The sequence below is a fragment of the Lutra lutra genome, chromosome 13 (assembly GCF_902655055.1).
Source record: "Lutra lutra chromosome 13, mLutLut1.2, whole genome shotgun sequence".
NCBI lineage: Eukaryota > Metazoa > Chordata > Mammalia > Carnivora > Mustelidae > Lutra > Lutra lutra.
Window position 1 is genome coordinate 16,770,329 of NC_062290.1, and position 27,393 is coordinate 16,797,721.

At 41.9% G+C, this 27,393-nt stretch overlaps 1 long non-coding RNA gene across 1 annotated transcript in view; it reads left to right on the forward strand.

Moving 5' to 3' along the window:
• LOC125083960 (uncharacterized) overlaps positions 1–27,393 on the forward strand; it is a 361,461-nt gene that overhangs the window by 270,264 nt on the left and 63,804 nt on the right. Inside the window, exons 3-4 of the long non-coding RNA XR_007122421.1 lie at positions 13,492–13,681; positions 14,056–14,171. This is a non-coding gene — a long non-coding RNA (uncharacterized LOC125083960). The remainder of the gene's footprint in view (positions 1–13,491; positions 13,682–14,055; positions 14,172–27,393) is intronic.

Sequence of the window (27,393 nt, forward strand, 5' to 3'; positions counted from 1 at the left end):
TCTATGGAGGATGTGGGGAAAGCTCTCTTAGCTTCTCTCCTGTATACTGACCATTGTAATCTACCACTAAATGATGTAGTTGACCTGAAAATTCAACATAAATTAAACATCTAGGGGAGATTTCCAGGTAATAGAACTTTTGAGGGACCACTCTAAGTAGTGGACTCTAACCCTTGGCAATTTGTTTCACCTGAACAGTTATGAATTTAAACTACTTGGTTTGACCTAGGCTGTTGTCTATGATGTTAAGCTTTTGAGATGACTTTCTGTGATCAACTCCTGGCCTGCCCTCTCTGGTGTGTGTTAGAAGATGTGTGTTCACCATAAACAAATGAGAAACCCAGGGTTATTTTATTAATAGCTGGATAAATGTTCAATGTCCTCTCATTGCTGGGATTTTCTGGCAAGTTGAACATGTGGCCTATTCCAGGAGACTCAGTGTTTCCTTTTCCGACCAGTGGTGTAGATAAGGATGGACAATCTGTCAGAGAACAGGATCTTCCACGCTTGACTCATGGAAAAAGAAAACGTCATATTATTGAGCACCTACTCTGCTCTAGGGTCTGGGGATAAAATGGCAAGCAAAAGAAGTCCTGTCCTGGGACTGGAAGAGATGATGCTGAGTGAAATAAGTCAAGCAGAGAGAGTCAATTATCATATGGTTTCACTTATTTGTGGAGCATAACAAATAGCATGGAGGACAAGGGGAGATGGAGAGGAGAAGGGAGTTGAGGGAAATTGGAAGGGGAGGTGAACCATGAGAGACTATGGACTCTGAAAAACGATCTGAGAATTTTGAAGGGGTGGGGGGTGGGAGGTTGGGGGCACCAGGTGGTGGGTATTGTAGAGGGCACAGATTGCATGGAGCACTGGGTGTGGTGCAAAAATAATGAATACTGTTATGCTGAAAAAAAAAATAAAAATTAAAAATGAAACAAACAAAAAAAAAAGTCCTGTCCTTTACCACTGCACATCTTATAATCTGGGAAGGGCACACGGGATGGAAGTATCATTCTTGATGAACCACTGACCAGCATGTTTGCTCCTGAGTACACAAGATATCAGAGTCATATGGTAGTTTTCTTAAATCGCCATAGAGATATTCCATGCTCTCTTCTTTCTCTGGATTCAATATTAAGCATGATCTACATCTGTAATTATCAAGATGATCCCTAGATCATAGCATCAGCATCCTCTGGGAACTTGCTGGACGTGCCAGTACTAGAGCCCTACCCAGACTTACGGCATCAGAAATGCTGGGGTTAGCGTAAGGGAATCTGTCTTTAACAAGCCTTGCAGGTGATTCTGAAGCATGCTAAAGCTTGAGAAACACTGTTCTAGACTAATGCTTCCCGGAATGAATGGGTGTATGAAACTCCCGTGGACCTCATTAAAATGCAGAATGAGTTAGTAGAGGACTCGGAAGTTTGGAGGATTTCTAAGGTGTTCTTAGGTGATGCCAGTGTGGCTGGCCTGGACAGCATGCTCCGAATAGCAAGGCTTTGGGCGTCCTTGTTGCTATGGATATGTGTAGCTTGGGGAGTTTTAGCCTGGTGGTGAATGCCTTCCTTCCTGAAGAAGGACACATTAATCTTCTTTCATCTGGGCACCTATAGACGTTGGAATCTGCTTCTATTACATCGTTTGTTGTTTTCCACCGTAATTATTTGTGTATAATTTTCATTGGTCCTTCAACTTGCTGAGGGCAGGAAGAATACCTTTGTTTGCAGCTGTAAGTGCCTGGCATATGGAAGACCTCTGAGGATGGGTGATATAGCGTGATTCTGGTATCTACTGCCACTTGTCAATAGCTTGTCTATAAGACATGCATTAAAACTCTTCGCAAGTGACTTCTCTATTATTTATTTGGCAACCTTCTGACAGCTGTTTCCTCTCAGTTTATGAAGGACTAGTTAAATCCATGAGGCTGAGATCTTCCAAGCACAGCCAAAGTAAGATGAACCTTTTTTGTCTTAAGTGGCTCTATGTCTACTGGAGAGTGGGAGTGACATAGAGCGGATTTTGGTCTGGCTCCTGGCGAACTCTGGCTAAGGGGTTGTCATTAGCTTTCCTTTCTGACTTAGAAATTGTCAGTCCCCAGGGGAAAACCTGGTTCCAGTATGGAGAGTTTAGCATTCTCTCAAAAAGACTACTCTCGTTTTACCCATGACAGAAGCTGGAATTCTTTTCTCCCTCTGTTCAGAATAATATGGTGAATATTGTGGATTATCTCATTTATGGCCTATTTGCCCTTAGTCAATTCTTGATAAGGATAAATATTTTTGACTAGCTTGTGAAAATATCTACTATCATATTCTAAAGAGCCCAGGCTAGGGAGGTCACCTCTCCATTGTACCATGTCTCTCATGTGCTGAGAGAAATTCCATCGAACAGTGTGAAGACAGATGTCATTGCGCTAATGGCACTGGGACAAGGCTAGGGATATCTGGTAATATGCAGTTCAAGCAATTTTCTCTTCACCCAAAGGGAAACCTAGTGGGAGGATTAGATCACTCATCTTTGGAGAAAGCAAGGTGCCCATTAAAAAGGGCCAGTTGCTAAGAATTTAGTGAAGAACATAAAGTAAAGCTAAGTGATGTAAACTTACCGATCCCAAGTTAAATCCCAAGTTAAAGACAATTTCGCTGATACCAATAGATATTTACTGCAGTTACACATTTCAGTATATCTCATAAGGTTCTCTAACACTAAGAATGGTACCCAAAGTACTATTTATCTAAAGACCTACATAAACACATCTTTCTTCCACTTACTACAGTAGACAATAGGTCATATTGCATTTTCATTAGATGTTTAATTATCATAGACCTTCACAAAACATTTTATCTGTGACGTCTAAATTCATTTCACTTGGGATCACAGGAGTTCGTCTATTGGAATGATTTTTGGTAAAGTCTGGCTTTAAATTAGGACCGTCTGGGTTTTACAGATCGAGTAGCAAGTAGGAAATCTATTGTGCCATCCAGACCACCAAGACCATAAATTGATTCGAAACTCTGGCCCCATGGAATGTAATCCTCTCTGGGCAGCTGTCCAGAGACTGCAATAAAGGGGCCAATTACCTTGTTTTGTAGTCCTTCTTTCTCATTGCCAAACATTTCTTGTTCAAGTTCATATTTTAAAACAAAATTTTTGCTCTTCATGTAAAAGAATCATCTGACAGAGCATGCTTGCCATTGTCGAAGGATATCTTGCTCCCTGGGAATTTATCAGTCAGGATCAGAACCTGAAAAAACAGATCTAAAATCCTGTTATCACCATTTTCCTATCTTTACCCTCAAGGCAGGCAGCTGGGAACTGAAGAGGTAACCTTCTTTCTGGAGTTTCTAAGCAGGGTCTGGAGGCAGGAAGACTTCTCTTCCTTGAAAAATGTGTGTATTGTATGTCATAGGAAAAGGCAAACTAAAACAACGAAGAGATAACACATCACCAGAATGGTCAGTGTGGTCAGTGGCTGCTGACCACACCAAAGGCTGGCAAGGATGTGCTCTGAGAATAGTCTTTAAAATTAAAAAAATTTTTTTTTGAAAAATCTATGATAATTTGATTTTTAGCGCAGAGAATTAAGAACATGTTTGATTATGAAACAAAAGGATACTAACTGCAGATCCTGCTTAGTCTTCAAAGGGTCAGAGAACAGGGTGATTTAAGTTTTAGTTCTTAAAAATGATGGATCATGAAGATGAATAGATATCTTGTTCTAACCTTTTCCAGAACAGGCTCCGGGCCAGATGGCTAAGTATTGGAGGGGCAAAGAAAGAAACGGCACTCAGTTCTGGAAGACATCCTCCATCCGTCCATTCATTCACTCATTCTGAGAGCTTCTGTTGAATCAACAAATGAAGGAGTGCCAGTTAGGGGGCGTAACCACATTCTGCAGGCCTGCTGAACACATCTCGAAGTAGCCTTTTCCATATGAGGGCACCTTAGCAAAAAACCTATCCAGCCTTTAGGGAAAACCGGGAAAGCTAGCAGCTGCTTCAGTTTGGGCAGACTCTGATGATTTATTCTGATGCAGTAAGCAATGGAATCTAAATGAGGTAAGGGAGGCAAAGAAATCAGGAAAGAAAGTTTGGCATCTCTGCCTATCCGGAAGCCTCCTCTCATCGTTAGTGTGAGAAAAGGAAATGGTATTTTTATTTTCATTAAAATGCAACAAGCATCAAAGTCAGAAAATAGATCATCGTTTTCTCATGGCTAGAAGCATACAGAAGCAGATGAGTGGCTACATTCTGTTGGGTGTTACTGGGGCTCCTCTAACACACATCCACACCCTGCTGGGAGCTCAAACTTGCAGGGAGGAGGAGAGGAGGTTGAGGGCTGGCTTGGCCACTTTCCAAGCAGAACAGGCAAATACCCAGCTAATTCTGGAAGACACTTAATCCATCCTTCCTTCCTTCCTTCCGTCCTTCCTTCCTTCCTTCCTTCTATGAGTTTGTACTGAGTATCTTCTATGTACCAGGGCATTCATTAGCACTGGGGACAAGAAGGTGAGCAAGGTTTGGCAACACTTAGGTTGCTGACAGTCTTATGGAGGGGACAGAGAATCAGTGGCCACGTGTAAGAGCTCTAAAAGTGTATTCAGGAGGGGTGTTCACTTCCGACTTGGGGAGTTCAGGGAAGGCTTTGTAGAGGAGGTGGAAACTAGGTTGATATTCAAAGGGTGAATAAGCCAGGTGACACCCCAGTTGTGTAGACAGAAGAGGGGAGCAGGGGAGCAGAGAGAAAGCCATGAATGATGGCACCGGAAGAGCTCACAGCATGTTCAGAAACTTGAAGAAGGGGGGGGAGGGAGCACATTGGGAAGAATATGGAATGCAGTGTTACCGACACCTGTTCTTGGAGGAGGAAGATGAAGCTGAAGAGAGAAGGAAAAGACCCTTGTAATCATGGGAGGGTGTTTGAATTGTACCAAGGAGTCTTGAAGCCTCCGCTCCGGATGGGTTTAGAACATTGGCATTATGTGGATTCCATGGAAAAGAGGCCACACCACACATGTGGCACCTCTCCATTAGGCACCAAACTTTGTTTATATTTCCCTTCACTCCAAATTGATGATCAGTTTCTGAAGGGCAAAGAACAGGTTTTGTAAATGTATTTCCCAATAGAAAAGAACCTACTGGGGGCTGCTATGTCAAGGCTAGAACCCAGGCAAAGACACCTAGGCAAAAACCTTAGTCACCTCAAAATAAGGCAGCCACCAAACTTGCCAACATTCTATGGTGTCCAAACCATCGGAGGATAATAATCACAATAGGCGAACAGTGCAGTAGTTGGTTCTTTGGACAACAATGCACATTTCAAGGCATTTCACTGTCCTTTTGATACATTAATAAAAATAATGATGCTAGGGATTCCTGGGTGGCTCAGTCGGTTGAGTGTCTGCCTTTAGCTCAGGTCATGATACCAGGGTCCTGGGATCAAATTCCACATCGGGCTCCCTGCTCAATGGGGAGCCTGCTTCTTCCTCTCCATCTGCCAGCTGCTCCCCCTCCTTTCACACACATACTTTCTCTGACAAATAAATAAATAAAATCTTAAAAAAAAATTATAATGATGCCAGTTACCAAAGCAATGTCAGTGCATCAATGCCAGCCTTTTTAGGACAGGGTAACCATTTTCCACCAAATGGCAAAATTACGAATCAATCCCTTGCAAAATTTTTAAAAGGTAACTGATGATGTGAGGGATGGCAGCTACCCTTGCGGTGAGTGTAGCATAACATGTAGAGAAGCTGAATCCCTGTTTTGTACACCTGACACTAATGGGACAGTGTATGCCAACTCTACTCAAGTAAGAAAAATAAATAATAAAGAAGGTAACTATGGGGGAACAGTTAAAATTTAGAAATCATTGACTATCATGTAGGGAAAGGAAGGAGGATACATAGCAAAAGCCTTAAGAGAGCAGGAAGCTGTTTGCATGAAGGGTCAATCGTGTGCTCGTTCAGACATTTATAAAAACCATTTGCACAGGTGATAAAGATTTGAAGACATATAAGGCACTGATGCTGCCCACCAGCATCTCACAGGATAGAGAGGTATGATGTGGGGGCGGGGGCAGGGATGCAAGTCATTACAACACAGTATAGTAAATGCCAAGGCAAACACAAGCCAGAGGTACCGACAAAGCATGGGGGAGGTAAGTGAGGTAAGTGAAGGAGCCTGGGGTGTGTAGTAGGTTGGATGATGGCCCCCCCAGAGGTGTGTCCATCCAGAACCTTATTTGGAAAAGCTCTTCCCAGATGTAATTAAGTTGAGGATCTGGGATGAGATCATCCTGGATTAGGGTTGGTCTTAATCCAATGACAGTGTGTCCCTAGGATGGACGGAAGAGGAGAAGATATAGACACGTGGGGAAAAGGACATGCAAAGATGGAGACAGAGATTAGAGTCTTATTTCTAAAGCCAAGAAATGTCAACAGCCATCAGAACCTGGAAGAGGCGAGAAAGGACTGTCTTCTGGAGGCTCCAGAGGGAGCGTGCCCCTCCCAGCCCCCTGATTTCAGACTTCTGGTCTCCAGAGCTCTGAGAGAATAAATTTCTGTTGCAATAAGACACCCAGTTGTTGGTGATTTGCTGCAATCGCCTAGGAAACTAATACAGGGCAGAAGCTGGGAGAAGTCAAGGAACACTTCTGGAAGAAATCATGCCTGAATGAAGTCCTAAAAGCAGAGGTGGAGTGACCAGCTGAAATGAGCTGGGAGGGGGAATGGGAAGAAGATGGAAAAGCGGTAGGAGTGGAAGGGCAAGTGATAAGGTGTTCAACGGAGATCTTAAAAAATTAAAGGCGGGATCTTGAAAGTATACTTTGTCTGATTATCTCATGGTTGAGCTGACATGGCCACAGAAAAAAAGGATTATACCTAGATATATGCCTCAAAACAATTTCTGTGGTTAAAGAGGTTTGGGAAATGATGTATGTACTACCTGTAATTTAGAGACCCAAAGTCCACCTAAACATATTGACAGCTCAGGGAAAGCCTGCACTCTCTTTCCCTTAGAGTTTCAATCATCTTTGTCTTTGTGCATCTCTGTGTAAAATACCTACTAACAGCTCAGGCCAAATGGTGCTTCCTGAGCATGTGCAGGAAACAATGATCGTGTCTGCTGGATGCTGGGGGAGAGACTCTCCACCCTTTCCTCATATAAAACCAAACTGTCAGGGCTCTTTTCCTTTTTTTTTTTCCTTGTAATTTTAAAAATAATTTTGTAATTATGTGGTTTGGGGGAGCTAACCATAAATAACACTGTAAGTTTTTGTACTTTGTAGTTATCATTTTGAAGGGTATTTCTTTGTAATGATTAGGAGACTAATAATTTGCTTTGGGGAAGTTACCCTCCAAGCTGTGATTCCTCACTGACACCTTAGAAAGTGTGAAGAGCTGATCCTTTCTGCACATTGGGTTTAAATCAGGACTAGTGCGAGTCCAGAGAAGAGGGAGCAGGTCAACCTCAAGGTAGTGATGTGGGGGGTGGGAGGTGAGAATGCGAGCAGAGAAGTTCTATGAGAGCAATACTTCTCGAGTCTCCAGGGTCTGGCCTGGCTCCCAGACACCCACATCATCGCTAAGTGCAGTTTGTCTTGTCACTGTCTCTCTTCTGCCCTTTTATTTCTTCCTGTCCCTAATCTTCTGACTTGGGGCCACGCAGGCAGCCCCTTAAGGAGATCTGAGAGAGCCATCTCCATGACTAAGTCCTGGAGCAGAACACGTGCCTGGGTCCCGGCCATCTGCCCTGGCTGTTCCTAGGATACTGTGTTTTTCCCTCGGGGTGGCCAGAGGAACACGAATGATTTTCAGAGGATGACCTTTACGGCTAAGTTCTGTTTAACCAAAGCAAATTGCAAGCATGCATTGATTAAGCCAGAGATAATTGGGGGGGCGGGGCGTTTATTTAAATAACAACAACAAAACCCCAAACCAAGGGGTGCCTGAAATCTACACTTTATGGTGGTGAGTTTAAGTGGCAATTCAGTGATGCCTGGCACCCGGGAGCCGCTCGTGAGCCCTCCCAGATCAGGCTCCCCAGTTTAGGTCACACTGGGGCTTCTGGAATCTTACCCAAAAGCAATTTACAGGAAGAAATTTCTTCTGTGACCAACATTCAAAGCTATTACAATCTGATATGTTCTCTCTCTCTCTCTCTCTTTCTCTGGCTTCTCTTTAGCTCTGTGCTTGTTTGTTTTATAGATTAGGCCTGATTTTAAAGTATCTGTAAATCTTTCCCTAACTAAAGGACAGCTTGCTGATCTGTATGCAAATGATATACTCGCCTGCCTTAAAAATTTAAGATTGACTTTGAATTGACCCCGTGCTTTATCCCTCAGCGGAGAAAAATGAAAGGATATTTATAATACCTATGGACATTGTGTACGATACCAGTGGGAGTTTTCTTCAACAGTAGATGAATAACAGAAACATGGGCAGACTAAAATGGGGCAGATATATGCAAAAGGCAGATTGAAACTGATTTAGATAGCCGGGTATTACTTACCTTAGCTCTCTGTGGCTTCTCCTATGCAGATACTGAAAATGCTATAATTTTCTATAAAAATAAAGAATATAAAACAGAAAAAAGCACACAGATAACATACCAGTCGAGCCCACAAAAGTTTATAGTACAAATTTCATTTTCTTTCTGCTAAATATATCATAATTTTGAAGACAACATAAGCAATTTTTCCAATGACATTTTTCCCACCTAGGGCAAGCCACAAAAATCTCACTCAGGTTGGAAATGAATGTGTTTCAAAATACATACCGCCCTGCTCATCCTTCCTCACCATTAACAGAGACTTTCTTTTATTTTTTGCACTTTTTTTCCCCCCACATTGCCTTAAAAATTAAAATAGAGCAGAACATTGACCTGGGATGAAGTATGGATTTTTTTATGCTTCTCTCAAACTCAAATTTTATTAAGGTTATTGAAAATAAGATCACCTCACTTAAAAATGCCAGAGAAACCCAAAGGATAAAATTGCATGAAATTAACATACCTATTCTTATCCTACAACAAACATTTCATTCCAAACCTCAGCGATTTCTTGGACCACACTATTTCAGAGCTGCATTTTTTAGTGTTTAGTTTTTATTTCCACGGTAGCCCAGTAACTGTCCTGTGCTCTCAAATGAGAATGTTGAAATTCTACCAAGTCACTGCCGAAGTGGCTAGGGCCAGGGTCTTCATATCCTGAGGGTTGCATATTAAATTTTTTCCCTAGGAGTTTTGGATTTGTTGGCTCACATGGAGTGATAGAAAGTCTGAGCCTGAACATCCCAACAGGACCCAAACTTCACAGAGGGAATGACGAAAGACAGTGCTCTCTTTTCTTTGCCCTTTGTCTCCCTCCATGACTTCCTGCTCGCATCACCTCCAGAGAGCTCTTTTCTCTTCCTTTTATTTATCAGGAAGCTCTCTGATATCAGTTTCCTTCACTGTGGGAGGTTCTCAATAAGTTTTTTGTTACTGAATGAATAAATGAATGAATGAATCATTTTTTTAAATTAACATATAATGTATTATTTGTCCCAGGGGTACAGGTCTGTGAATCGCCAGGTTTACACACTTCACAGCACTCACCATAGCACATAGCCTCCACCCTTTCCCTACTCCCCCTCCCCCGGCAACCCTCAGTTTGTTTTGTGAGGTTAAGAGTCTCTTATGGTTTGTCTCCCTCCCAATCCCATCTTGTTTCATTTATTCTTTTTTATTCCAGTTCGGAGAGACTAATTGGAAAGAAAGATTAAAAAGGGGGACATAGGTCATTCAGTATGAACAGATCTTTTTGGCAATAAAAGAATAAATAAATCACACTTTCATTCTTGCAATGCCAGTCTTTTCTTCATCAGGCAGGTGGGAAGAAAGTGGTTAAGTGAAATGGATACCTGTTTTAGGAGAAGGATAATGACTGGTGAGAGGAGAGAGATAGCTAGAACCTTCTGGTAGAAATCGAATTCCTTCAGTTCCTTCCCACCTGTTCGGGCCTGATGTCATTAGTGAGGGCAAAGGATGATTCAGGAGGGAAATTACTAGGGCATGATGATGTATTCTATAGCAGGAAGGAAAGAAGTCCAGGTGGTTCTTGGAAATTAAAAAGATCAGTTCATAGAATGCACAGAAGTAAAGGACAGGTCCCTAAATTTTGTGAGAGGAAGGTTCTGGGTTTGGCAAGCCTGTTGCATTTCCTGCCCACTCTGTGCAGATCATGAAGCTACACTTCCTTGAGGTGGGAACTTCGCCTCTTGGTTGAGCTAATTTGGACCCAGAATAGCCTTTCCTCTGTCTATTGGTGGTTTTCTCGGAGGTAAATGAAAGAGAACAGGGAATCATCAAGGGGAACCAGGTCGCCCTCTGTGTGGGAAAGAACTTAGGATTCCTCTATCCATGTTGTGCTCAGTAAAGGAACATAAAATTCCTTTGTGCTTCCTTCTGGAATGATGATCCCAATATGTTCTGTCTGTGGGTCACCATGTCCTTATTGGGAGAGGTGAAAAGGTAAACAATGTGTTGCCTTTCCTCAGGGTATTTGTATTTTATGGCATTTCTTTCTTTAGGAAGTGAGAGACTTTGATCTCCATTAATGGGAATCTGGCATCATTATTGAGCCACAGAGAAATTAAGAGGTTTTACCAAGGCCTTCATAGCTCTTCCCAAACAGAATCGGGGGACCACCTTCCTACTCTGCCTGTGCATGGACTGCTAGGAATAGAAGGGTTGGGTTCAACCTAAAAGAGATCTAGAGGCTCTCACTGTGATTCTACATCTTTTAACCTTCAAGAAAGATAGGGAAAAAAAAAAAAAACCCACACACAACAAAACAGCAGCCCCAAACATCCAGGAAGCAGTTTGATGCTCACAGCCAGGACTCAGTATTTTGAGACACTGGCCTGGAGCTCACAGCCCTACTGTGTTGTTCTCCTGTATGGACATACACCATCTCACTGAAATGCCAGCATCAGGCAAGTTCCCTTTCAGCCCATGATCACATGAGAACCTTCAAGACTTTGTAATTTTGTCAGGCGCACAGAAAAATAAAATCACTGTGTAACTCACAAAATACCAACCATCCCCTCTGTTGGCTAATATGGGGAGCGGCCTCTTTTATACCAAGTACAGCTTGCTCGTCATTCTAGTCTGCCCTTCCTAGAGGTAAGAGTTATGTTTTGAGAGAGCCAACCGTAGAATTGTCGCCATTTTCAGACAGCCTCCAATCCTAAGAGAGCTCCTGCTTCCTTAGTCTCTCCTTCAGGTGACCATGAGCCCTTTCTAACAGTCTCTTAGTGAGACACTCACAGTTCCTCATGGTATCCACTCTCCCTTGCTAAATAAACCCCTTGGCTTAGCCATCCCTAGGTGTGTTCTTAGTGGCCTTTGGTTGGAGTGAATTGACATTCCACTCTTGCTGAAGTAGAATGATTTTGCCTTTTGTAGAAGGCTTCACGACTTCAGGCAGAGTTTTGCACATAGCTAGAGCTCGCAACACAAACCAGATAGAAGACTGACACAGGCTATATATATATATGTATATATATCGAGAGAGAATACTATATATAGATAAATGTAATTTATCTATATATAAATAAATGTATATTTATATTAAATGTATGTTTAACATGAATATATATATTTAAAATACTATATAAAATACTAAATTTATATATATAATAAATACTAAATTATAAGTGTATGTCATATATATATATGGACTCTGATTTGCAAATAAAAAAAACTCACTAAGATAATAATATAAGGTGGGGAAAGTCATTATCTCATCTAATGAAAAATTCCAGGGACGTGTCTGGCTTCAAGAAAATCTGTGTCGGAGATACCAGGGTTGTATAGTCGGTTGAATGTCTGACTCTCCAGTTTGGTTCGGGTTGTGATCTTGGGGTCGTGGGATTGAGCCCCATGTCAGCTCCACACTTAGTGCGGACTCTGCTAGAGATTCTCTCTCCCTCTCCTTCTGCCCCTTCTACTCATGCTCTCTCTCACTCACTCTCTCTCTCAAATAGATAACTCCTTTTTTTTTTTTAAAGAAAGTCTGTGAATAAAAGATATCCTGCCATTTGCTGCACCATGGATAGACCTTGAGGCTTTTATGCTAAGTGGGATCAGTCAGACAGTGAAAGAAAATACTTTATGGTATCAATTACACGTGGAATCTAAAAGAGCTGGACTTGTAAAAACAGAGAGTAAGTGGTGATTACCAGCAGGTAGGAGTGGGGATAGGAGAGATACTGCTTAAGGGTATAATCATGCAGTGAATTGTAAATAAATCCTACAGATCTAATTCACAGTGTAGTGAATGTAAACAAAAATATTGTATTATAACCATCAAACTTGCTAAGAGACTAAAATTTAACGATCCAACCACTAAAAAGAAATGATAATGATATGACGTGATAGAGGTGCTAATGAGTACTACAATGGCAGTCGTGTTGCAATATATAAATGTATTTACTTTATATAAATGTATACAAACACGTCGTATACCTTAAATTTTCACAGTGTTATGTGTCAAATATATATCAGTAAATCTGTATCGAGGCTCAAAACAACATAATGAGAAATTATTTCTCTCCATCTCTATCTTTTTTCTCCTACCTTGGAAATGTTCATCTTTTGGGTTGGTTCTCATAAGCTTGTCACAATGGATCAGGACAGTGCATTGCTTACTTGGCAAGCCTAGGTCTTGGGCTCCACCCCTGTATCTCGGAACGATGGAGCAAGAGCTGAGGAGAGGGCAACTGCCAGGCTAATGCTCATTGCACGTTAAGATCTTACCGGGGAGATTTGAGAGGCAGCAACTGAAATCTTAGGCAAAGAAGGTTTGTGGAAGGACAAGCCTTAGAAGCTGCCTTGGTTAAAGGAAAACCTTAGTCTTGCCCACATCTGTATAGCACTGATAGAAAGTAGAATTATAGAACTGGGGGAAAAAAACTTCAGGGAAGCTGTGGAATTTAAGAGCAAGGTTTTAATGATTCAAGTATAATTGTATGGAGCCAGTGTTTTCCACTGAGAAATGAATATACACACAGTAAAAACAGGTTCTGTGGCAGCAAGGAAAAGAGACCTAGTTTTCCTCTGCTGGACTGTCCACGCTGCTACTCTCCACTGCTGTCCTCGTTCTTCTTGCGTCCCAGCTAAAGATGATTCCCCCGGGCAAGTCTTTCCTAATCCATTAAACTAGGTTAGAGTCCCTGTGCAATAAATGTCATCCTTTCCCTTTCTTGAATAGCATTTATCATAATTTGAGTCTTAAATGTATTTACACAGTTGCTTGCTCCGTATGCCTTCCCTGTTGGACTGCAAGCTCCATGAGGGCAAGGTTTTTCCCACCCAGTGTCTTATCTGCTACGTATAAATTGGATATTGATTGATAAATAAATTCATAAGCACAAAATCCCCAATGGGGTGCTTTTCAATACTACTATGCTCTTCTAATGAAGATTGTGTTATCTTCCTAAAGGTAATAGAGGGTGAACAGGTGTTCATCCACATCAGAGAAATATGAGGCCGACATCATGACCTAAGAACAGAACAAAGCCCTCCAGCCTTACGATTTGGAGAATCGTTATGGAATGATTGGAGTTTCTGTTTTTGGCAACACCGTGATGTCTCAAGATACCTGAGTTCAAAGCTTGCATGTTCCATTTCAGGTCAGTTGAGCAAGAACCAAGTGAATATCATTGTTCTTATATGCTTACTCAGCTTCTCATAGGTACTAATGGCTTTTGGGCTGTTTGTAATCTCTAGTCCTAGTGACATAGTTCTGTAAAGACAGACATCTTCTATGTAAAGTAAGACATCTTCTGTGATGTGATTTTCAAACCATCGCTGGGGAAGTACAAGTTTCTGAATTTCCAAATTGTCAAAGAATATCTTTTAAAGTACAATAAACTAAAACCGAAATGAACTATCTATATCTATAAGCCTAAATTTTTTTAGGTACAAAAAACATAAAATTACTTTGTCTGGTTGATAAAACAGAGTTTCTAGACACTCTCCACTGTGTATTTCTTCTGTTTTTCAGGCATTCTTACTTCTTCTATAACCAGTGTCTTCCTGTTTGCAGTGGCAGGCGAGTCTCAAGATGTGTATGACACTTCTGGAAAACTGTTGTCTCTCTCACCAAATGAGTCTGTGAAGGTAAGAAAATCAGTATTAGCAGAAAGCTTTCTATTTATACACCATAATTTGAGGCGGTAACAGACTTGTTACAGTTCAAGGACTCCACATAACTGTTCTTTAAAGTTTCTATCAAATATGAAATATTCAAAAATGCAATGAAAAATACTAAAGAGACCTAGAAAGGAGTGTGAAATGAATTGTCACAATTTATATTTGATCATGTTTTCAAAAGCCATATCCGCCTTAAAAAATAAAAGACACATTTCTTTTAAATCCAGGACTTCCAGAACCATTACCCTCAAATACAAGTAAAAAGAAATGGATTGACCAAAGCACTATCACCTATTACCCGCTTACAACAAATATCAGATCATAAGAATGGTGGATGTGATGGTGTTAGTGATTTTGGTAACTTGTGACCATGATGACAGGACACTTCATTTCATATCATTGGGCTTTTATAGATGAAATATACCATGGGGATGCAATGCATCTGTAGAGAAGGAAAGATCTGTTGGAGAACTATATTATCATAATTGTGAGATTAAAAAAACCACACATACAAACAGCGTCCAAGTTCTCTAGCACTGGGAGACTGTAAAACTTGATTATTGCAAAGGTGGATTGGCATATTAATTAAAAATAAGACTGACATTTGAAGCATATTTCGGATTTCATGGCAAATTTCATCATTCTAAATATAGGTTCAGATAATTATGACACATTTGGTGCTAAGCTATTTTAGAATTCAAAACACTTCCATCTTGGAATGGTTGCTGCAAATCAGGGTGTTTGATCAAGCCTGCAAGAAAAGAGAGCAGATTTAATATTCCAGGTCTCCTCATATTCTGCTTTTAGCTCTTATTTTCTGTGCAGGTTAAATTGGTAGAGTTATGCAAGGTGATGGCATTTTGAGTGCAAATGGATTTGACATTTTGAGTGTAAATAAGAATGGTTTGTCCTCTTGCAGTATAAGTCATTCCTCACCAGCAGTGAAAATAAAGTGAAAACCACAGAAATGTAGGGTTATTCATTTTCTTGCATACACACCAACCAATTTTATATTCAGTTATTACCATGAACATCATTTTACCCTTTGCTTTTCTAATTTATTGCCTCATTACAGGGATTGATAATGATATTTCTTCTGAGTGACTATTATAGACAGACTTTTTCACCTATGGCTAGGAACTAGAGGATATATTTCACCTTCCCTTAAGGTGGTTTTCAGGTGGCACTCTTGTTCTTCCTCAGGTACATAAAGATTGGAAAACTTTATGATTATTATTTTTTTTTCCTTTTTTTTCCCTCATGGTCTTATTGGAGTAGAGAACAAAGTGCGTGTCATGCAACTTAATTTTCTCTTTCACCTTAAAATGAGACACAAACAGCGGGGGTGGAGCAAGAACAAACTGAGAAAGGAAGAGTCAGAAGTCCGGGGCTGGAAAAACCCTGAAATCTAGGAATGCTACAATAATGCCATCCAGTCCCTCTCAACTCCTTGTACAGATATGGACAGTGAAGGGCAGGGAAGGTAATGTAACTAGGTTCACCACGCTAGTTGATCATAGAGCTGGTCCTACAAAATAGGTCAAAACCAGATGAGTTGAATGTGTCATTTTGCTGTCCTGAACTTCAACTTCTCCATTTATAGAATTCAGCTGTTAGATAAAATAATCTCCAAAGACCCTTCCAGCTTGACTGTTACAAGAATTGAGTTGTGAGATGTGCAGTTTTAGGTCCTGGTTCTTCCTTCTTACTGCTGGAGTGATCAGGAGGAGGTTGCTCAAGGTTGCTAAGACTCAATTTCCTTGGCTCTAAGATGCGGGCTGCAGAATTAATCCAACACATATTTATTGAGTTTTTTTCTTGTGTTGAGTGATGAGAACCTTGGAATGAGCGAGGCAGAAATGGTCCCTACTGTTGTGGCATTTACAGTCATCCATTAATTCATTCGCTTATTCAAAAATGTCATTAAGTTCCTATCATCTGCAGCCAGTGTGGTAGGTCTGGGGATGCATCAGCAAATATGTGTAGAGTTGGGGGCAGTTGGCCAAAAAGCCCCAGCAAACAGCAATAAGTATTACGAATGAAACAAACATGAAAATGAGAGAATAGTAAGTTAGGAGCTAGGTCCTTTATAAGGAACTCAGGGGAGGCTTTCTTATAAAAATGACACTTGTGCTCAATCTTAAAGACAAAATGAAAGTATGTAGAGAGGCAGAGAAGAGCCTAAGTGCATCTGAGTAACAGAAAGAAAGTCAATAGAGATAGCGGTAGAATGAGATGACCACTGGGGAACTATTCAAAGGCCAGGCATGCAAGGCCTTAAGTTTGGTTATTCTGAGTTCAAGCAAAAGCTACTGGACTTGGGGCACCTGGGTGGCTCAGTGGGTTAAAACCTCTGCCTTCGGCTCAGGTCATGATCCCAGGGTCTTGGGATGGAGCTCCGTGTCGGGCTCTCTGCTCAGCAGGGAGCCTGCTTCCTCCTCTCTCTCTGACTGCCTCTCTGCCTACTTGCACTGTTTGTCAAATAAATAAATAAAATCTTTAAAAAAAAAAAAGCTACTGAACTTGACCGATTTATGTCTAGAACATCTTTCCAGCTGTTTGATGAAGCATGGATTGAGGGGCAGGAGTGCAAGAGGGAAGGTCAGTCAATGGCATGTTGAGTATCTCAGGCAAGAGGTCATGAGCCCTGGCCTACAGTGGAGGCAGGGAAAGCTGGGAGATCCAACTGACTGGGAAGCATCTTGAAGGTAGGAAAAAGCAGAATTCACTAATGAACTCTCTGTGGGAATTGAAGGAAATGACAAAATTAAGGATGGCCCTGGGGTGCCTGGGTGGCTCAGGGGGGTTGAGCCTCTGCCTGTGGCTCAGGTCATGATCCCAGGGTCCTGGGATCGAGTCCCGCATCAGGCTCTCTGCTTGGCGGGGAGCCTGCTTCCTCCCCTCTCTCTGTCTGCCTCTCTGCCTACTTGTGATTTCTGTCTGTCAAATAAATAAATAATCTTTAAAAAAAAAAAATTAAGGATGGCCCCTGCGTTGGGGACATAGATTTAGGGACGAGTATCAGGAGTTCCATTTTGGCCACCCTGTACTAAGATGTCAGTAAAGCCACAAAGCAGAGTTGTCAAATAACGAGTTTAGAGCTCAAGGAGGAGGGCTGGCTGGAGAAAAGTTAATATGGGCCCCATTAGGAAAGGTCACAAGAACAGGTGTGATCACTAGAGAGAGAAGAAGCAATAAAATGGTGTAGTTCTGAGTCCTAGGGAACTCCATGACTGGGAAGTCACAAGAGCAGGTCCCCCAGAAACAACCATCAGAAAAAGTCTGTAAGGGAAGGGGAAGTAAAGACATTGTGTTTTTTGGATCTATCAAAGAAGCGCAGCTCAGGAAGGAGGGGAATCAGCAGTGTCAACAGTTGTCAGAGGATCTTGGAAGCAAGCGGGAAACTTCCATGAGACCAAGCAGCATGGTGTTTGCTGGTCATTTGAAACAGGGAAGATTGAAATTGGAGGAGAAATGCACTCTGGAACAGATGGAGGTATGCCACAGGAAATGAGGCAGTGGGAATAACACTTCTGAAAAGTTGGGCTAAGAAGGGAGCAAAAATGAGGCAGTAACAAGACAGATGGGAGCTCAAGGAAGGTTTCTTCTGCTTTCTAAAGCTGGAAGGTGTTATACAGTGTTGGTCTCCTGATGGCAAATGGCCAGTGGGCGTGGGGAGAGGGTGGTGGTGTGGAAATTGATGCTCTAAAACATAGAGCAGGGACCTGCGAGAAAGGAAGTCCGTGAGAAGGTGAGAAAGGGTGGGGTCCGGAGCACAGAGAAGCTTAGCCCTGAGTGAGGCACATGTTGAATGGCCAGTAAAGTAGGTACGGTAGATGGTGAAGGCTCTTTGGGGCTTTTCCTCATCTCTGTGTTGGCCTCGCCAGAGAGAAGACTCCTAGGAGTGTACAACAGAGCTGGGATCACCAACTTTTAGGTTCAGTTATCAGTAGCTTCCTGAAGGTAAAACAGCAAATTTAGGGGAAAACATTCTTGGCAAAGGAGTTTCAACCACAAAGCCAGGCTGGACAGGGCAAAGAATTTTGTAAAGGACATCAGAAAAGAGTTCTCCTGTCTCTATCCCCATCCCACTCCTTCCCAAACACTCTGCCACTCAAAACTATGTCTTCTCTTGAATGCTAAGAGGTGCAAACCCTTGGTGAAAAATTTGGCAATGCTTAACACAAGTTCATATGCATTTGTCCTTTTATAAAGCACCCCCCTCCTTTGGGAATTTTAGCCAGAAGATACACTCTGCAAACATGGGGGAAAAAAAAAAAACAAATGTAGAAGATTCATCCCTGTGGCATTGTTTATATAAACAAAATATTGGAAACAACATGTGTCCGTTCTTAAGAGATTAAGTGAATAAGTGGTGGGATGTTCACGAAATGGAGTACTCCGCAGTTGTGAGAATGAGGACGATCTCTCTGAGCTGATACAGTGATTATCAGGATATGTTGATAAGTGAAATATAAATATGTATTTTTTTCCCGGTAAGAAGTTATACTAGAAGTATAAGCCAGAAACAAATGAAAATGACTATGGGAGGTGAGTGGGCACCAAGGCATAGAATTGGACCAGAAGTGTGATCTCTTTGAGAATAGCCTTTTATTTACTTTTGACTTTTTAATTATGGAAATATTTAAAATTTCTTTTAAAAGTAATTATGAAATGGAAGGGAAGGAAGGAGAGAGGAAGGAAGGTTGGGTATGGGGCAATGTGAAGTTTATAGAGTAAGACACAACTGTAGTTTTTGTCAATTCTGATTGTGGATCCTCTTTCTTATAAATCAGTCCCCATAGCAAGTGCCCTAATTTTCTTGGTTTAAAAATACTGGATCGGTATTGTCCTGCATCGTCCTGACCCAAAGAGCAATTTAGTTAGGCACAAATTGTAGGCTGTCATTTATTGCCATATTTTACTATAAGTTAGTAGCATCTCTATCTTAAACCATACCATATTAAGTAGCTCTCAACACTCTCTTAGGTGGCATTTGGCCCCCTGGGCCGGAGCCAAGCAATGACATGGTCTTTTCTGCCTCTGGTTTTCAGGGCAGCCTGAAAGAATGACCCTGGGAAAGGTTTCCAGCTATTAGGGGGGACATGTAATTCTCTTAATCTAGAAGACCAAACTATTTCTTTTCCTGAGCGCTGGAAACGGTCAGTCAGTGTGACAGACCTCCTCATTCATTCCAAAAGTAATTGTATCAACTTGACATAATGGCTTGGAAGGTGGGTCCACAGGAGAGTAATAGGATTTAAACTCCAATTCTTCTCAGCAGCTGGCTAGGATTAACAAATAGAGATAAATAGAAGTTCTTTGCTATGTTTATAAATCACAGCTTTGATAAAGGTTTAGATTTGAAACATCTGAAATTTCTCCAGAGATGACATATAAAAACTACTAGCAGAAGGGTACAGAAAACTGAGATTCGGTTAAGGAATCTGACTCACTTTCTCTCTCAGCATTTGCGGAAATGATCTTCATAAGGTTTTATTATTACTGATCACTCTGTCTTTCTCTTTGGGCATTTGTCAACAAATTGCTCCAATAAAAGTACTTGTAATAAATCCCATGTGTCCTGTGGATTCATCATCTTATAAATACCATCCTTCTTGGAGATAATGCAGTTTGGTAATTTGTAATGACTCTGTAATTTAAACTGTGGCCAGCAGAAGGAAGGAGAGACATCCTCATCATCTCAAAGTAATGACTTAAAGCTACTATCCTGAAGAGCTCCATGGCTCTGTGGTCTCTATCTTGTTTCTGTGTTTATTAGAGTGTGCTCAAACTGGAGAGGAGATAGTTAAGTCCGAGAACCATCTCAAATCAAGAACTGCTGAAGCAAAATTTTTAATTCATGTTGAAGAAGAAAAAACTTAGGGGAAACATGCTAAAAGTATTCAAATATTGGAAGAGAATATCATTAAGAAGAAACAGACAGATTGTATTTCCAACAAGGCTGAACTGTTAGTATTGGTGTGGGAGGTTACAAGGGGGCAGACTTGAATTTAATAGAAAATGAATTTTCTAATATTGTCCAACAATGGAACAGATTTCCCAGAATTAAAAATATCCAAGTAGAGGCTAGAGTACTTTCTGTTGAGGAAAGTAATTCTGTAATTTGTTACTCTCCAATACCTCTTATCCATTTTGAGTCAATTAATTCATTAATTTATTCTATATTCATTCAAGTACTAATGATTCTTAAGAATTATTGTAGAAACGATGACAATGACAATGGATATGGTACCTAACCTCACAGGCTGGCAGGGAGAGAGACAGTTACCAGATAATTCCACAATGAGTACTTGGGATGAGCGTCATGAATGGAGGAATGTGGTCCAATAAGAGGGTATGAGAAAGGACACCTCCTGAACTTGGTGCTGGTAGAGTTGGCAGTTGTGAAGGTGTGCTGCTTGAGGAGAAAGTTGGAAGGTGAGTAAGAGTTAAGTCTGGTGTGATGGGAAGAGGGACAGGGAGAGAAAGGGAAGAGGGAAGAGAGTCCCAGGACTGTGAAAAACATTTGAAAAGCCCAGTGGAAGGAGAGATTATAGGTTGTGTTTTTCAGTCTTTACTGACAGTAAGAATGACTTGAAACTCTTTTTAAGTATATCACTCTTTAGGTTCTTCCTGTTGAGGTATCGTCTAGTGGGCTTGGAAATTTTAACTTATCTTATAACTTGAGTGATTCTTGTTATCAGGGAAGTTCGGACATGACATTAGTAGGGATCTAAAAGAAGGCTATTGTGGCCGTAGCATGAAGACTGAGGGCTTGTGGGATGTGGGGCAGGCTATGTCAGTGTGTTGGTTGTTATCCTGAGGACATTAGGGAGGTTTGTAGATTTGGTAACTAAAAATTGAGGGGATTTTTTTTCTTACAACTTCCATTGTCTCCATGAAAGAAGGAACAAAGATGGCTGTTCACACATAGGGTCCGGCTTTGTAGGCCTCATCCTCGGTTTTGGGAAAAATTGTGAAATGAGAGGGCCAGAGCTGTTGGCTAGGAGAAATAGGTAGGATTGATGGGCACTGTTGAGGGTTCACTTGAGGTTAGTGATTATGGATTTATAATAATAACAATTTGCTTTGTGGTGTTCTTCCCCAGTAATTGTCAGATGCTTAAGTGTGAAAGCCTGACAGCTGGGTTGATCCCAGGTTGAATGTGACAAAATGCAAAGGCACAGAGGAATCTGAGATAACAATGAGACTGGTTTTGTTTTGTTTTGTTTTGTTGTTAAAATTTTTATTTATCTATTTGACAGACAGAGATCACAAGTAGGCAGAGAGAGAGAGGAAGAGAAGCAGGCTTCTGCTGAGCAGAGAGCCCGATGTGGGGCTCAATCCCAGGACCCTGGGATCATGACTTGAGCCGAAGGCAGAGGCTTCAACCCACTGAGCCACCCAGGCACCCCAAGAGAGTGGTTTTGAAACAAAGGGTTATAGCATGCAAACTGGAAAAATAGGGAAGTGAGATTAACAGACTGGAGGACTGCTTAGCAGAGAGGGGTCAGTAGACTAGAGGTTCTGATGAATCCAAAGTGGGAATAGTTGGGAGTGTGAGGTCATGGTCACAAGGTCATGTGCTTAGATTCATGATGTGAAGACAGAGTGGTCTTACATAACGTTGATATCCACAGTGTGATGGGGTGGTGATAGATTTCTTGGGGCTGAGTGGAGGAAATGTTAATGGGAAAGAGGCAGCCAAGTATATGCAAGCTAAAATCCTCTCGTTCCTGGCACTATGATACAAGAAAATTAAGAAAGGAGGAGGGGATTTTGCTTCAAGACATGACTTGTTGTTTGCTTTCACTCCGCTAGGTAATGCCTGGGTAACTACAGGTCAGGGAACTGTTAGGGTGATGAGGCTGCCTTAGGTCTTCACAAACCACAAGAAACTTAGGGGTCAAGACAGCAACGTATCAGGCCTGGAAGCCAACAGAAGCCAGGAGGATATAAATACTAAAGAACAAAACATGGCAAGTGGCCAGAAGTTGATAGGGATGATAAGCATCTAGAAGATCCATAGACACTGAGAAAAATCAAAAAAACTATTGAAAAATTAGCAGAAAGTCAAGCACAACCAGGAACTGAGGGGAAGACAAGATGGCGGGGGAGCAGATGCGGCACCCCTGCAGTGAAGGAATCACCCTGCTCTATCTGAGCTGTGTTATTTCCCCATGATCCTGAGACAAACCAATTCAGGACAAGTCTGGCCTGCACATGGTCATAAGTGAAAACAGGTAGTTGCTGGGAAAATGCCTGGTTGAAAGAAATGCTTGAAAACACATGGCCCTTTTTCTTTGAAGATGGCCCTATTATACTTTAGACTCTACATTGGGATTTCCAGTCAAAAAGAAGAATTTCTTCCTATTCTCTCTTCCCTGGTGGTAGCTCATGAGCTGCCATTGCCATTGGAAAATAGAATTGTAGCACTTCACGAGTCCAGAAATAGTAGGTCTTCAAGGATCCATCAGTTGGGAACTAAAAATCAAATCAGCACACTGGTTCTACCCTTGCACAAAACCAGTGCATCCAAAATTGGAATGCTGCATGAATTTTAGGATGATTCATCTTGAGAAAGTATGATGAAATGGCTAAGCAATATTTCATTTTGATGACCCAGGCAAGAGAGCGACCATACTTCAGAAAGCCTCATGGTAGCCCTCATCTTGTTGTGCCTTGTAGTGCAGGCTACAGTCCCTGGAGCCAATGTGGTAGGCCAGTCCAAAGATACACACCCCCATTTTAGATCCTCCCCTGATATTTAGGACTCTGGAATACCTTTCTTTCTTTCTTTCTTTCTTTCTTTCTTTCTTTCTTTCTTTCTTTCTTTCTTTCTTTCTCCTTCCTTCCTTCCTTCCTTCCTTCCTTCCTTCCCTTTTTTTTTTTTTTAAGATTTTGTTTATTTATTTGACAGAGAGAGATCACAAGTAGGCAGAGAAGCAGGCAGAGAGAGAGGGGGAAACAGGCTCCCCACTGAGCAGAGAGCCCGATGCGGGGCTCGATCTCAGGATCCTGGGACCACGACCTGAGCTGCAGGCAGAGGCTTAAGCCACTGAGCCACCCAGGTGCCCCAGGACTCTGGAATTTCTGTCTAAATGACCTTGACCCTGCTTTCAGAGCCTGGGTAAGTCTATTCCTTTGGGCTTTGCTCCTAAGGGAAAAATGGCCCCCATGGTGGGTATAGCCTGGACTAAGTGGTGACTAAGGATGGCTGTTTGTAGAGACTGAGGCTGGCACTTAGGCGCATGGCCTGGGTGTCCACATGTATGGGAGCAGGTATGGAAAGGAATTGGTAAATAAAAAGGTGGGAAGAATGCCAAGGGCCTTGAACTGGGAGCGATTGGGTCTCAGAAGTCTGAGAATTCCAAACTCAGACCTGGCCTTTCAGGTCTTACAAAGTTCTGTTTGTTACATGAGAAGAGCAGAGTATGTTTTATTTAGCAGTCTCTTAGCTCGATATATATATTTGAAATATTGAGGAAGAGGATACATGGACCTCCATTTGTACTCTGCTTAGGCTCCAAATATCTGGGAGAGGCTTAGGCTTGTGCGTACAAATCACTCCAACTTTTTATGGCCTCCCATTGTAACACTTCCTCCTGTCTATCTGTTTATGTATCTATATTTCCTTCTGGGCATTTGTTCCTCAAATCATGTCTTATTTATCTTATTTATTCCCAAGCCTGTAGCTGATTGCCTCTTGGCACATAGTAAGCACCCAGTAAATATTTGTGGAATTCATCAACAAAGGATATGCAGTTATGGAAGTTCTGTGGCTAAGGCAATTTTCTGGTAAATCCTTTTTCTCTTCTCAAAATCTCAGGGTCCCATCCTCTTGCTCCATCCCTATGGACACTGCATAGTATATATTTCCTTCACAAAGCTTAATATCTTGCTCTATGTTACATGTGAATCTGGGAGGTGTGGAAAGTTTATTCCTAACAGGTGGTACCAGAACTCCTCTTAGCAAAAGGAACTGTCTTCTTTTGGAAAGACACCATGAGAATCGACTTTGGTCTGTGCCAGAAAATGTATTGAAGACCCACCGGCTAGAGAAAAACGTGATATGGAGAGGAAATCACTTTGTACAAGAAAAGATGAGACATTTGGAGTTGTGGGGGCCAATCTGGCAAGGAGCGGGGGACAAGAAGAGAACAACCAGTAGGATGATAGGCCCAAGATGATGTAACCCCTTTGGGCACCCACCTTTACCCATCTGAGTAAAGATTTCTAGTTTTCCAAAAGCATGTTTAACTTGACTCCTCCTTCTCCACCCCAAAACTAAAGAGAGAACTGCATTCTTTTTTTTTTTTTAATGGTTAACAATTTTTTAAAAAATTTTTAAGTTTTTAATGTTTTTAGTATCTTCAGTTAGCCAGCATATAGTACATCTGATGTGGTGTTCAACGATTCATAGACTACATTCTCTGTTGCAATGATATGGTAGAGAACAGAAGCAACATGCAAACTGCAGAATCCCAGAGATCGGGATTACTCTGAGAATAAAATATTAGCATTCTTGAAAATGTACAGAACTGCCAGGGAGGGTTTTGAACTTCTGTGGGTTGTGGAAGGGGCAGGAGTTCCAGTCCTATCTAGACTGTGAGGTGTATTAACCACAACTTGTACGTTCTGAGTTCTGATGCTCTGACATCCAAGGCTGTGCTGATTCTGGAGGGACTGCCCTCCCAAGAGCTAGCCAATTCCTAAAGGTAGTAAACAGTTTGTCCATAAGGGTGTCTTTTATTTATTTTTTTAATGATTTTATTTATTTATTTGAGAGAGAGAGAGAGAGAAGGAGAGCAAGTGGGGGCAGGCAGAGGGAAAGGGAGAAGCAGGCTCCAGGCTGAGTAGGGAGCCTGATGTGAGGCTCCATCCCAGGACCCTGAGATCATGACCTGAGCTGAAGACAGATGCTTGACCAGCTGAGCCACCCAGGTGCCCCCATAAATGTGTCTTTTAAAGGTAAACCACAATAAGGGCTCTTGCCAACAGATCCCTCCGCCCCCGCTGCCTCCAGTCAATCCCAGTTCTTTCCATATGGGCCCCCTGTGGTGTGATAGGCAGGCTCTTCTTGGGATCTATAATTATAACAGCTTTCTTTTCAGTGTCAGTTGTCTCTTGATCTGATGGCCTTTTCATACATAAATAATAATAAAGCATGGAGTAACTGGTACTCGAACCTCCCCCAATGCAGTCCCTTTCTCTCCTATCAGGACTGCTCCCCACCTCCCTCTGGCGCTTCCCCACAGTTTGCCATACACACAGCCCTCACCATCCCAGGGAAGACTGCTCCTAGCTTGCCAAGAGGATTCAAGAGAAATTTATTCCATCTCAGACGACACTCCCAGTTCCCTAGATTTCTTTTGAAATCTTCAGTGCTTTTTATTTACAAAAATACATGTTGCAAGAAAATTTTAGTACCAAAACTTATAAAGTGAATGAATTAAAATATGCATATGAAACTAAATGCCGTGTTTATTACTTTATCACTGTATTTTAAGGTCTCCTGCATGAAAGCCACAGAAGTCTCCCCTGGCTAACTTAAAAGGAAAGAAGTTTATTTGGAAACAATTTTAAGGGATTAGATCTATCTGTATGTCAGGGATGCACAAGAAAGGCCATTAAGGTAGTAAAGCGTATTTCTTCCTTCAGAAAGAATTGAAGCACAGGTGGGAGAGCTAGGTGAAGACCTTTGGAAAGGACAGGAGTCAGTAGTTCTGCATTGTGGTAGCAGGAGCCCAAGGAGTCTCTTCAGGATGCTGTCATAGGCATGCATCCGCTCTGTCCCTTTTCAGGCTTGTGTTCACATCATTTGAGGTCCAGACTCTTGGGAAAGCATCCAGTTACTTTCACCTGACTCATGAACCTGCTTCTTGGCCAAGGCATCTTGACTGAAAATGGGTAAGGGATGGTCTTCAGACAAAATATATTTCCATAGTCAGAAGATGAGGCAACGGATTTGTAAAACAAAAACCTCAGGTACACGTTCTAACTTTTCATGCATGAGCGTGTCATGGACCTTCCTTTATGGCACCTGCAGATTTAGCCTTTAAATAAGGTGTAACAGTTTCTGAATATGGATGAAATAACTAGAGGTCAGAACCTCTCTTAGCAAGGAAAGTTATCCTGGACCTTCCTCTCATCTGTTTAGCCTAAGCTGATTCTAAAGTACAGGGTTTTTAGTCATCCCTTTGTTTCCATCTGTTCCGCAACCCCAGTCTCTAACCTGGGCCATGCGACTTCAAGGGGCATAGCAAGTTGACCCCACCCTCAAAACTACATTCTAATTTGGAGCCAACTTCTCCTGAAATAAAAAATAGGTTTGCATCTGGGGGCCAGGGCTGTGGAGTTTGCTTTCCGGGTATTGAGCTCTTAGGGAGAGCTCAATCTGCAAACTTGCACCTGCTGGCTATTTCCATACTAAGAACTCCTCTTTCTGAAGCCCCTTCCACTCGTTAGGCACCTTACCTACTTGCTCTCTGTTCCTTCTAGCCACCCCAGGAGCTAGGTGCTACTGTCCTCTAGAGACCTAGAAACTGAGGCTCAGCAAATGTTAACCACTTCCCAGGGTCCCAGAAAAGCTGAGCTGGGATAGAAAATCAGGTGCCTTTCCACCGCTTCCCCCCCCCCCCCACCACAACCCTGGGCTCTTTCCACGCAGCTGTGCGTGAAAACCTAGATTCAGCAGTCCCACTCAGGCCTCTGTTTTTTAGTTTTCTCTTCGTGTTTGTGGACCTCTCTGTGTCCAAATTTATATTGAAAACACTTCTGAAAGTACAGAATGTTTTTTTCTCTGAGCCTCCCAGGGCAATCATCATGGTGCTTGACAAGAAGTAGATGTTCTCTCTCACTGTCGTATTCTCCCTCTCCTATCTGTTTATAAACATGTGCACTGGCCTGTGTGCGCGCGCGCACACACACACACATGCACACACACACAGATTGTTGGGGGGAAGTGAGTTGTTTTAGATGATATAAATGGCCGTTGAGTCTTTCCACTTTCTGAAGAGCCAATTTCTAAAACTTAATTACTCTGCCATCTCTTTCTGGAGCAACTATCCAAATGAAAAGACCGCAAAGCTGAATGGCTCCTCTAAAAAGCATAGAGAACCAGACTTAAAAATCTCTAAACTGGCTGCAAATGTTCCCTCTGTAGCTCATCTGCATTGCTCAGGTT